The sequence below is a fragment of the Schistocerca cancellata genome, chromosome 1 (genome assembly GCF_023864275.1).
Source record: "Schistocerca cancellata isolate TAMUIC-IGC-003103 chromosome 1, iqSchCanc2.1, whole genome shotgun sequence".
Taxonomy (NCBI): Eukaryota; Metazoa; Arthropoda; class Insecta; order Orthoptera; family Acrididae; genus Schistocerca; species Schistocerca cancellata.
The window spans coordinates 957,979,450-957,992,758 of record NC_064626.1 but is presented as its reverse complement, the minus strand read 5'-3'; the positions used below and the strand labels follow the sequence as shown (position 1 = coordinate 957,992,758).

Here is a 13,309-nt window from a genome sequence, read left to right as displayed (position 1 = left end):
CAACAATAGTCAAACGTCCAGGAGCCCGGTATACGAATACTATGCTTTGGTAGTTACAGCAGCGGCTGTGAGTAGCTACATGACCCGACACATACAGGGAGTGGACAAAAATATGAGAACGCCACAAAAACAACTCATCACCATGCCTAACAAAGTGTACGAAGACTTTTATGATTCAAAATAGCTTCCAGTCGTCCCGGAATGGATAAATACAGGTTCTGTACGGTTTACAAAGGACTCTTATACCATTCTTATGGCAAAATAGTGGCAAGTTCAAGTAACGATGATGGAAGCAGAAAACGATCATACCCTTTTCTCAAAAGTAACCCACAAAGGCTCTAGAATATTGTGATCTGGTGACTGTAGTGGACAGACAAGATATGAAAATTTATCCTCGTGTTCGAAAAATCAGTCCTGCACGATGTGACCTGCTGAACAGTGATCCTGTCGTCTTGGAATACTGCACCAAAATTGGAGAAAAAATATTATACAATGGGATGGAACTGATCAGCGAAGACTATCACGTAAAGCCTTGCAAGTAAGGAGACCTTGAAGGAGAACTATGACGTCCATTGAATACCGTGACATCATTGTCCAAATAATCACCAAACCCCGCAACGTTCCACTCTTGGCAGCAAGCACCCCGTATCGTACACTTGGGACGGCGTACGTCTCAGGTAAACTTAGTCAGAAATGGGAAACGCTTTGAAACCAGACTCATTCGACCACATGAGTTCTTCCTTTGCACCACAGCTAAGGCTTTATGACGTCGGGATTACGTTTCCTGGTTACGGTAATTTGTATCACTGATGCGTGGGTTTGGAATTCGAGATTGCCTTGCAATTTCCACTTTATGAAGGTCAGTTCCTCCTGTTTCCGTGCTGAGAGGGCTTGCAAGTGCGACATTTAATTCTGCAGTGACTTTTGCAGCTGTTAGATCTCTGTTTTTCCTGAGAATTCTCTTCAATGACAGTCTGTCGCATTATGAGTCAGCGGATGATGTTTTTCCGCATTCCCTGTATGCGGTGTAAATCTTCGATACTCTGTCTCCTGAAACACCAGACACTTCGGGTTGGGTTGGGTTGTTTGGGTGGTGAGACCAGACAGCGAGGTCATCGGTCTCATCGGATTAGGGAAGGACGGGGAAGGAAGTCAGCCGTGCCCTTTTAAAGGAACCATCCCAGCATTTGCCTGGAGAGATTTAGGTAAATCACGGAAAACCTAAATCAGAATGGCCGGACGCGGGATTGAACCGTTGGCCTCCTGAATGCGTGTCCAGTGTGCTAGCCATTGCGCCACCTCGCTCGGTAGACACTTCGGATGCTGACACCATACGAGCACCAATAATTTCCCCACGCTCGAATCCACTTAGCTGCGACATGATGTACTCACGATTACCAGAGAACACTGTTATGTCCATGACTTACAATGACGTTCGCCGTCAAATCCAACGGCGCCACGAACAGACTTGGCTACATCGGCATTCATATTCAAACACGCTTCTCTCGCGTTGTTTCATATTTTGGTCCAACCCCTATAGTTGGCCCTGATGTCCCTGCACCGCCCCAGTCAGGAACACTGGCATCGCGGCCACGGAGTCTTGAACGCGATCTAGACGCACAGCAACTGCCGTTATGACCTCCTGCAAGAGGGGCACAGATTTGTACTTGTCGGTCTAGTTGGAAGTGTCGGGGAATGTGGTGGGCTCCACCAAGGCGATGATGTACGATCAATTCCGGATATTGTCACTATCTATAATGTAGCTACTAGGAATGCTCCATCTGAGAAAGGTTTAAGGAAGTCATGTCAGTTAGTGCAGAGAAATATTATCCTTTGTATTGGAACTCTGTTCCTAGGTTAACTGGTAATAACAGAAAGAGCATCTTTATTTCATGATGGATATTTTCTTGCTGAATGGAATTTGTATCGATTGTTTCCATTTACTGGTAATCATAAATAATAAGATACCAATTTCACACTGTAAAGTTATTATTCTGTTCAAGACCTTTGTCTGTGATAAAACTGTTCTGGTTATAATCTTTGAAATTCATTTTATTCATGAGTTAATTTACAGTAAATTTGATGTTACATCTTTAGTGTTCTTCGGTAAATGCGCACGTATTCAACCAAGTCGTAGCACTCGCCTATCGTTCGGTAACCTCGTACTACATGTTCCCCGAATTTGAGACTCTGAAATTCAGCTTACGTACAAGACTTAATCATCACTTCCGTTGGAACGTTCACTAGCATTTTCTTAAATTTTGTGCCTGTTCACAATAAAATAGGACGCTGGGATGACCGATGTGCCCTCAAGGCAGATTTGGTTTTCTTCTTCATTAGTTATATGATCTACCCACCTTATTTTCAAAAGTTTTATATTCCCTTTTTCATCTGAACTGTTTATTGTCCACGTATCGTATCCATATGAGGCTAAACTCTATATAGCCTAAATACTTTCAGGAATTGCTTCCCGATACAAAAATTCATATGAGACAACATATTTATATGTTTAAGAGGAACCTTTCTTGCTCTTGGAAATCTGTTTTTTATACCCCCTTCTGCCACTTTCTCGCTCCACACAGTCAAATACTTTGGATATTTCAGTTCATCTTTTTAAGGCAACACGTCTTACACTTTTCCAAAGAATCATTGTGGAAATAAGTATATTCATGTTAGGGAAACAGTGTTAGATATAAATATGGGTAGAAAAACCCGCTTCTCCTGAAAGTGAATGCACTCTCCTAATAATTATCATTTAACGATCATTCCTATTCTGTCGTTACTGAAAAGTGACGATCCTCTGTTCCGGATACATTACTGTCCTTTAATTTGTGGATGATATCCGACCTTGAAGCAGAATCAAGGTTCTCACTGATGATGAAGTCCGACTGTTTTGTTTCATATTTCATCTCCTGATATCTGGGGGTACTAACTAGAAATTCTGAGCTCTTCGGTATGACCAGGCTTCCGTACAGAGAAATTTTTGTTAATGAATAATAACAAAAAGACCATGTAATAACTTCAACAACGTGTTTTAAAATGTAAAGGAAAGTACACACTAGTTAACATTGCAAACGTGACTTAGAAACATCTAAATCCTTCCAGCCTGAGTCATTCGTGTGGAAGTGTGAGGGATACATTGCTTGTAGAACATAGAGCGCAGTTCCTGCATAACAATCTTACGCATTTCATCTGTTTTTTCTGCAGCGGATGGCAGGTCTCACGTGAAAGTTGGAGTAGAATATAGCTGGCCCCTTGAAAATACGATAAACGTGAGCATAGTAGTTCCTGGGTAGCCTACACAGGGTGGTCAGGAAATGTGTGAAATGCTTGTAGGGATGTTACAGGGCAGGTTGTACTGAGACATAAATGTTAAGAAAGAAATTCCATACATTGCTCCGTTTCAGAGTTATTTAGCATAGAATTTAGCCAATCGGGCCGTCGTGCGCTCACAGTCAAGCGGACTGCCAGGGGCGGTGTTGCCCAACGAGTGCTTTGTCTCGTTAGCTGAAACTTGGATTTACGCACGCGTCGATCTGATTGGCTAACTTCAATGCTAAATAACTCGGAAACGGAGCAACGCATCGAATTTCTTTCTTCACATTTATGTCTCAGTGCAACCTGCCCCGTAACATCCCTACAAGCATTTCACACATTTTCTGACCACCCTGTATATAGGTTTACATTTCCTTCATTATGAACGTTCACTATTTTGACACTGCTTCAGTGTCAACATTCGTCATTAATATATGGAATATACTGGACTGTCGCTATCTTCACTGCCTAGGGACTCGTACATCTTAAATTAAAGTATAATTAAGTTTTCATTGACAGCGGCGTTGTAACAGCTACGTTGTGGATTATAGCTTAGTTAAAGAAAATGCTACGTATGGTAGTCAATTCTTGAGCGGTGTTGGTAATTGATGAAGTCCATTTCGTTCTGAAATCGGTTAGTAACTGTGTTGTTTTCCCCTACATGCATTACCTTAAGATGCCCTGACTGTGGACTTCGTAGTAGATTGCAGAAATCGTACGGTCTACCACCTTAGCCGCACTCAAAAATGTTCAAATGTGTGTGAAATTTTATGGGACTTATCTGCTAAGGTCATCAGTCCCTAAGCTTACACACTACTTAACCTAAATTATCCTAAGGACAAACACACACACCCATGCCCGAGGGAGGACTCGAACCTCCGCCGAGACCTGCCCCACAGTCCATGACTGCCGCCCCTAAGACATCTCGGCCAATTCCGCGCGGCTAGCCGCACTCGTTAATGTCCACATCAACGTGTATACTCTACATGCCGCAATGCGTTGCATGACGGAGAGTAACGTCCATTACGTCTAGTCATTCCATCTTCTGTTCCCCAAGCAAATGGAACGAGGGAAAATGATTATGTGTGCTTCCATCGTGTTTCTTAGACGAGATGTAAAATCCTGTAGAAATAATGACATCGAATATGAACATTATAGACTCAGTGGGAATATCATGGAACAAAATGAAATTTAGTGAAAATTTTAGTAACTGATGGCGCTGTAAGCATTTAACGTAAACGGAGTTGGCTACAAATTACAAATGAATTACGATACGACTGCTATGGTTTGAGTTACAAATTACACAATCTGTGCTATCCACTGCTCGGCGAAAGTTCGGCAGTCAACATTTTGGGCACTGTTAGTTAGGTCAGCACATCCACAACGGCAAGGTCGGACCACATCGGTAAAAATTGGTTATTATTTGTCCTGCGGCCAATAACCATATTCATAGCAAAATGACGTCGGTTTTAAAACTGCCACCGTCTTCTGAGGCAAGTTGAAATCGAGAAACAGCATGTTCAGCAACAGAGTGGAGTGTATCAGGAGTCACGTTCAGAGTGCATTGTGCATTGTCTATGCAGCAGTCGCTCCACTGGGTGTGCAACGTGTGGAGAAGCGCCATTTCGCATAAAAATGATTTTACACACACATTCACGTTGTTGAAGGGTTAGAATGACTTTGGTACGCAAAACACTGTCATAGCGGTTACCAGCGACAGGTAACATAACCCACATGACTTATCGCCTCAGAAAGTTACGGGCTTGTATAAACGATGCTGTCGACCCGCAGCACACAGTCACCTTTGCAGAACAAAGTGGCACCGGCTGATGTGCGTGTGGATGGTCCGTTGCTCACGTTCTGCAGTCATCTATATTTACATGTCCTTGAAGTTTGGAAATGGTCTCTGTCTGTGCACAGGATGTTCCATAGTCATTCATTGCCCTGTTCTATATCAGCAAGAAAATCCAGAGCGAACGTGTGTCTTGCTGGCAGGTCAGTAGCAAGCAACTCCTGAACATGGGTGATTTTGTATGGATAGCAGTGCAAAAAGTGCCGTAGGATTTTATGAACGGTGCTCGCAAGAATGTCCAACGTCTGGGCGATTCCCCGTGCGTTGTATGTTTGCACACCAATCGACATCTTCTTCAATGTTGTCGCCACAATTTCGACAGACGTCTGATCTACTGCTTTCCGTCCTCATCTACACTATATCTCAAAAGAACCTCTCTCTTAGAATTTTGTAATCATTTCCTCTAGAGACCGAGTGAGGTGGCTCAGTGGTTAGCAGACAAGATTCGCATTCGGGAGTACGATGTTTAAAACCCGCGCAATACAATCCTGATCAAGATTCCAGAATGAGATTTTCACTCTGCAGCGGAGTGTGCGCTGATATGAAACTTCCTGGCAGATTAAAACTGTGTGCCCGACCGAGACTCGAACTCGGGACCTTTGCCTTTCGCGGGCAAGTGCTCTACCATCTGAGCTACCGATACACGACTCACGCCCGGTCCTCACAGCTTTACTTCTGCCAGTATCTCGTCTCCTGCCTTCCAAACTTTACAGAGCACTTGCCCGCGAAAGGCAAAGGTCCCGAGTTCGAGTCTCGGTCGGGCACACAGTTTTAATCTGCCAGGAAGTTTCATATCAGCGCACACTCCGCTGCAGAGTGAAAATCTCATTCTGGAAACATCCCCCAGGCTGTGGCTAAGCCATGTCTCCGCAATATCATTTCTTTCAGGAGTGCTAGTTCTGCAAGGTTCGCAGGAGAGCTTCTGTAAAGTTTGGAAGGTAGGAGACGAGATACTGGCAGAAGTAAAGCTGTGAGGACCGGGCGTGAGTCGTGCTTCGGTAGCTCAGATGGTAGAGCACTTGCCCGCGAAAGGCAAAGGTCCCGAGTTCGAGTCTCGGTCGGGCACACAGTTTTAATCTGCCAGGAAGTTTCCTGATCAAGATTTTCCGTCACTTATCTAAATTGCTTCAGGAAAATGTTGGGATGATGTCTTTGAAAGGGCACGGCCGATTTCCTTCCCAGTTCATCCCTAAGCCGTGCATGTGCTCCTTCTCTAATGACTTCATTGTCAACGGGACGTTAAACTCTAATCTTCTCGACTATTTCCCATTTTCTCTAGGTTCTAGAGTGTCTGGAACTTCTGCGGAGCTACCTTCGACCACACATCGGTCTTGTGAAAGAGCTTCAGTAGTAGCGCTCAAACATTGACGGAGACTGTCATTTTGGTCTTCTCGGACGAAACTGAAGAACAGCCCTGTACCATGCTTTCCTTGGTGTGCTTAATCTGACGCTTACAGCGCCATTTGTTGGTAATTTTTTTTAGTTCCGTGACTGTTCTCCCTGCTTCAGTTACATGCTGTTAAATTTTGACGTTGTTCTGTTTAGTGGTTCTCTTTCTTCAGCGTTTTGAAACTGGAACTTTAATTACCGTCATCCTGTATGTTGGTGACAGCAGCAACGTTCTGAAGTATGTCAGCAATGTCTGATCTCTAAACTTTCTCAACAGCATGACTGTTCTCATTTGAGTTCACGTAGTATCAAAGAAGAAAACGAGTAACGCAAGTTCACTCAGTGGCACTGGACCAGGAAGAAGGCGGATCGCACCGGTGTTGTCAGAGAAGAATAGTATTAAGAATTCAGTATTTGAGGGAAAAGACGACCGTAAGTGTCATCAGTTCTATGAACATGTCATGCCAATGAACTGAGTCAAATTACAAACCTCTATTTTTATATTTTGTGGCTGTTAGGAGTGGACGTTCAATGTGACAGGCTGTCAGGGTGCTACCAAAATACCCAGAGAGAGAACCTAATGGAAATCATGACCTCACTTGTACTCAGGTCACAGTCGGTAACCAGTGCAGTTTCGCCCTTAAATAATCTCATTGCTACCATCTTCCGTTAGATAGTTCTTTAAGGACTGGAAGAGTAATCCAGTTTATATCAGAAATTTTAGGAAAATCCAGCAGCACCAGAATGCTAAGGCCTCCCGAGTTGTCGAACTGAGGAATGTGTGTTCGAAATAAAATTTATTATTGGAATAGTTAGGGCATGTAAACGAAGTTAATTTCTCTTCAAATATTTCGTAAGGGTGGTCAGTGAATCAACTCATCACTACCTCAAATGAAATATACCTAGTACGTTTAGTGTAGTCTAGAGTGTACTGTGTAGTTTACACTGCACTACAAAGACAACAGTGTAGACATTACTAACATGACAGCAATTGCCAAATGTCAAGATCAAAGCGGCAAAGTGCACAATAGCACCTTAAAAGGTCAGGAACCGACCTATGTACCAGCAGCGCTAGGCAAACAGATCGTTTGTGTGTTCACTTTACATGCTTCTAAGTGGAAGTGAGTCATTCATTTAGATATGTTTTCGTGCTTTTGTAGTGTAAACCTTAATTTTTCGCGTGTTGATATAGTGTAGTTTTACACTGTATTTAGAGTGGTTATGGACTGTGAAAGTTGTGTTGGGATGCCACATGAGTTTGGTGATATCTCCATGCAGTACTAGCTTCGGTCAAGCAGCTTGAGGCTGTTTCCACTGACCATCACTGTGGCGCACGAGATCTGGGGATCCAAATAACGTCCAGCATACCCCAAGTGCCTGATTCATCCATTACTGTGGTCCGCCCAGTTACTGCCCGCATCGCTATTGATAGCTCAGCAGTGGGAGGTCGTTTCAAGATGTGGCAAGCAGTCAAAGACTGCAACTGATAAAGATCCTGAAACAGCTCTAGTCACTTGCCCTGTTTCAGAAGAAGCATCTTGGCGTGGATGGTCTAGGCATCCGGGGGCAATTATCCCAGATGTTGAATAGTTGCTTCCTGATGCCAAGAGGATCAACGTACTGCAGGTGGTGGCTCAATACGGTACTAACAATGTGTGTCGCTTTGGATCGAAAGAGATTATCTCTGGTTTTGGGCAGCTAGCTGAAGTGGTAAAGATTGTCAGTCTTGCTAGCGAGATGACGGCATGGCTCACAGTCTGCAGCTTCGGCTGGTACAAAACCTAGTGGGGTTCTGAATTAGAAGGTTCTGCAGCAATGTAGACTACAGTTTGTTTCACTTACACCATAGGGTGGTGGGTTATCGGGTTCTACTAAATAGCTGCTGCACGAGTATCAGGTGCCCTGTGGAGTGGACTGTACGGTTTTTTAGATTAAATGGTAGCGGAAGTGTCAAAGGGTGCTGGTGAAATACAGGACGAGTGTAGACCTAGAACACATTGGTATTAGAATTACAGTTGTAAACTGCCGTAGCTGTGTTGGGAAATAACCACAACTTAAACGCTTGTAGAACAGGGTGAAGCAGAAACCGTTATAGGCACCGAAAAGTAGCTGAAACTGCAGGTAAGTTTAGCAGACATTTTCACCAAGTACCTTGTGGTGTTAATAAAGGGCAGATTGAATTCTGTTTGTGGTGGCGTACTTGTTCCTGTTAGCAGTAATTTATCTTGTAGTGAAGCTGAAGTAGATAGCTGCTGCGAGCTAGTATTGGTAGAGGTTATACTCGACAATGTGGAACCATACACAATCATTAACCCGGCTCCAGGGAGGTAGGGTGCCCTTCCTTATTCCTCCACTGGGGTAATTCCTGTCTGGCGCGTCCACGTCGCGGGGGTGGGCATCCTAAACTTCATTAGGCCGGACTGCTAGGATGGCTGAGTTCAGGCAGGGACCCAATCCCGTGGGGTATAACACGGAACCCAGGCCCAGTGTTACGGGTGAAGACCTTAATGGCAGCGACGGCGGAGAAGGAAGATTTCGGAACGGTGTAGCTGGCAGATGAGGCAACCATCCTTTCTGGGGATTAAATGAGAAGGGAACCACTGCCTTGTGGTGGAAGAGACACTCTAAAAGCTAAGGGAGACAACCCCAACAGAAAATTCTTTCTTGCGTTAGGCCTAGCAAGCCAGTAGGAAAGTCTTCATATATTGCTTTCAAAACACAGACGAGCCTCGGAACTAACCACTCAGGATTTGACCCCATTGCTTCTTCAAGAACTGGTGCTTATGATGGGAAACCTGATGATATTCATCAGTACAAAAAGATGAAACCAACTGGACTAAAAAATAACCTAAATATTGGCACCCTTAATATGTTAACCCTCAATGGAAAAATGGAAGAAATGACAGATGTACTAACAGAGAGGAAGTTAGATATATTGTGATTAAGCGAAACAAAGTTGAAGGGAAAAGGTGAGAAGCATTTGAGAGGAGGAGGAAAACTGTACTGGAGTGGGAATAACAGGTCTGGAAGAAATGGTGTGGCAGTGATCGTGAATAATAATGTACAAAGCTGTATTGAAAATGTGAGATATATATCAGACAGGATCATAATCTTAAATCTGAGATTCCAAAAAGAAACACTAAAGGTAATCCAGATTTATGCACCTCAAGTGTGATGTAGCGAAGAAGAGAAGATGGACTTTGAAAATGTGTTATAAAACCATATAGAGAGTGCTGATATAGAGATGGGAGATTTTAATGCACAGGTAGGCAAAGACAGAAAGGGATTTGAGCAAGTATTGGGATGTTTTGGATATGGAGGCAGAAATGAAGAAGGGGAAAGACTCCTGGATTTGTGCCAGAGGAATGGAATGAAAATAGTAAACAGCTGGTTTATGAAGAGAGAAAGTCATGTTATCACCAGATACAGTTGGGATGGAAGAACCAAGAGTGTAATTGATTATATTATAGTAGATGGGGAATGGGGAGAGAAAGTAACAAATGTGAAGGTAATTCCAAGTGTGAGTGCAGACGGAGACCATAGATTACTGGTGGGACAATGGAAAATGAATCAGTGTGTGAAAAATAGAGAACAGAAGAAAGTTATGAGAATACGGGATTGGAAACTGAAGGGGAGTGAATATGCTGAGAAGTACAGAGAATTAATCCCACAAAAATTTCCAAAAGAAGTTTTCTACGATGTAGAAAAGGAATGCAGTTTATTCAAAGACACTTTAGTCGAAGCAACACGAAAAGTATGTGGCAGAACATCTGGAAAGGAAAAAATAAGACAGACCAGTTGGTGGGATGATACCACAATCCAAACAGTTAGAAGAAAAAATGGAGCATGGAGAAAGTGGTGGAAAACTAAAAATGACGAATACCATAAAAGATATATAGAGGAAAAGAAGTGCAAAGAAACAGTGGAAACAGCAAAGAAAAAGGCATGGGAAGAGTTTACAAAGAAACTTGAAGAAGATGTGAAGAGCAATAAGAAACTGTTCTATAAAATGATGAAAAATAAAAGGAAGGCTTCTGAATTACCAGTAAAGATGGAAACAGAGGACGGTACCATTATTGAAGATCCAGGGAATATAAAAGCTCTCTGGAAAGAACATTTTAAGAAGCTGTTAAACGCTGAGGAGCAGGTACATGTGGAAACAACAAATAATGGAGAAATTGAGAGAAGTTGGTAAGCAGAATTAGGACAAATTACTCGGGAAGAAATGGAAAAAGCTGTGAAGAAGAAGAACGGGGGGAAAGCCCCAGGACCTGGTGAAGTATCAGTGGACATGATAAGAGCTGCAGGTCCAGTGGGAATGCAGTGGCTGTATAGAGTACTATCAAGCGTGTGGAGAAATAGTACGATACCTGACGACTGGAGAACAGGAGACATTGTTCCCATCTTCAAGAAAGGCAATAAAAGACTTTGTAAAAATTACAGAGGAAGAACCCTTATGAGTCATACAGCCAAGAGTTTTGGAGGAATTTTACTAAATCGAATAACTGAAAAGATAGAAATGAAGAACAGCAAGGGTTTAGGAACGGAAGAAGCACGGTCGACCTGAAATTTTCTATCCGTCAACTGATGGAAAAAAGCTGGGAGTATAACAAAAGGGTGATAATGGTTTTTATAGACATAGAAAAGGCATATGACTCAGTTGACAGGGAAAGTCTCTGGGAAGAAATGAAGAAGATAGATATAGATGGATACATTAATGTTATAAAGACAATGTACAGAGGACACAATTGTAGAATTAGAACACCATTGGGGAACTCTGAATACTTCGAAATAAGACAAGGACTTAAGCAAGGAAGTATTCTATCTCCTGCACTTTTTAATGTTGTGATGGAGGGAATGAATAGGGCAATTAAAGATATAGTGAAAGAAAAAGACAAAAAGATGATTTTTGCAGATGATATGGTAATATGGGGTGATAAAGAGGTACATGTACAGTTACAGCTTGATGCGTGGAAGAAAATAATGAAAAGGTATGGATTAAAAATAAATAAAGATAAGAGTGAAGTAATGGTATTTGGAAGAGAGAAAGGAATCAACGGAAATATTACCTTTGATGGAGAACCCCTCAAAGTGGTAGAAAGTTTCACTTATTTAGGGATTGAAATATCTAGGGATGGAAGAATAACTAACGAAATTAATAGGAGGTTACAGAAGGGAGGCAATTTCTACCAAACAATAAAACACCTGATTTGGAATAATGAAGTTTCAGAAAGAGCAAATCTCCTTATGTATAAGAATTATTACATCCCTATTGTCACCTATGGTGGAGAAACATGGACAATGACAAAAAGGGACTGGAGCAGACTGCAAGCAGGGGAAATGAAATTGCTTAGAGCAGTTAAGGGAAAAACAAGTATGGACAGAGTAAGGAGTGTAGAGAATAGAATGGACCTCAAACAAGAAAGTATGAGAGAAGAAATTGAAAGAAAGAGATTAAGATGGTATGGGCATGTTAAGAGGATGCATGGGCAGAGACTCCCCAACATTATAGAGGAACTAAAAAAATGGTTCAAATGTCTCTGAGCACTATGGGACTCAACTGCTGTGGTCATAAGTCCCCTAGAACTTAAAACCACTTAAACCTAACCAACTCAAGGACATCACACACATCCATGCCTGAGGCAGGACTCGAACCTGCGACCGTAGCGGTTGCGCGGTTCCAGACTGTAGCGCCTTTAACCGCGCGGCCACTCCGGCCGGCGGAGGAACTAAAGATGGATGGGAAAAGACCTAGAGGGCGCCCAAGAACATGGTGGAAAACGGGAGTGAGAATATCTGTAGAAAGGAGAGGTGTGACCTGGCAGCAAGTGGAGGAAGCAAAGTGGTGGGAGGACCGAGCCAAATGGAGAGGACTCATCAGCACCCAGGCCCGGCAGTAGCTGGAGCGGGATTCGGATATAGATAGATATAGATAGATAGATATACTTGACAATCGGGTTGAATTAAGGACTGGTTCCTTTTACCGAACACTCGACTCAGATTATATAATTGCTGAAGAGTTCAAGGAAAATTCGAGTCTCACCTCGAATAGGTACTCGATGCATATAATTATAGTCGGTGGAAACTTCGATCTACCCTGTGTAAGTTGGTAAAAATACATCTTTGAAGCCGGCAGTAGGCACGAAACGTGAAAGTTTTACTAAAAGAATTCTCAAAAATTATTTTGAGCAATTATCGAAACAGCCCACTTGAAGTATAAAATGTTGCTTTAGCGAAATTCACATCTTAGAAACAAATAGTCATGAGTTAATAGGGAGCAGCATGATGGATACAGGGACTACTGACCACGAGGTAGTTGTAGGGAGATTGAATATTTTTTTTAATAACTTCACTTATTTCTTGACACACTTTTATTTTTCGTCAACCTTACGCGTATCAGCTTTCTGACATTTTCAAAGACAGTGTTATATCAGTCATATAAAAACATTATTATCTCGTCAATATTATCGAGCACGAGACAAATGCAAACTGCTACCAAATGAAAATTTTGGCTTCTAGTTTTCACTTGATAGCAGTTTTCACTTTTCTCGTGCTCGAGAATGTTGACGTGATATAATGTAATTACGTTTTTATGTGACTGACAAAGCACTGCCTTTGAAAATGACCGAAAGTCGAAACGCGTAAAGCTATTGAAAAGTAGAAGTGAGGTCAAGACATAAGAGAAGCTATTAAATGTATATCCAGGTCGCCACGCCGTCTCTCAGCATTTTCATGCAAATTGCAGTAGAATGA

General features: G+C 42.5%; 1 protein-coding gene across 1 annotated transcript in view; it reads right to left on the bottom strand.

Annotated features, from left to right (window-relative positions):
- Positions 1–13,309, bottom strand: part of LOC126118681 (nephrin-like) — a 199,806-nt gene that overhangs the window by 78,941 nt on the left and 107,556 nt on the right. The gene's annotated exons all lie outside the window — the stretch shown is intronic.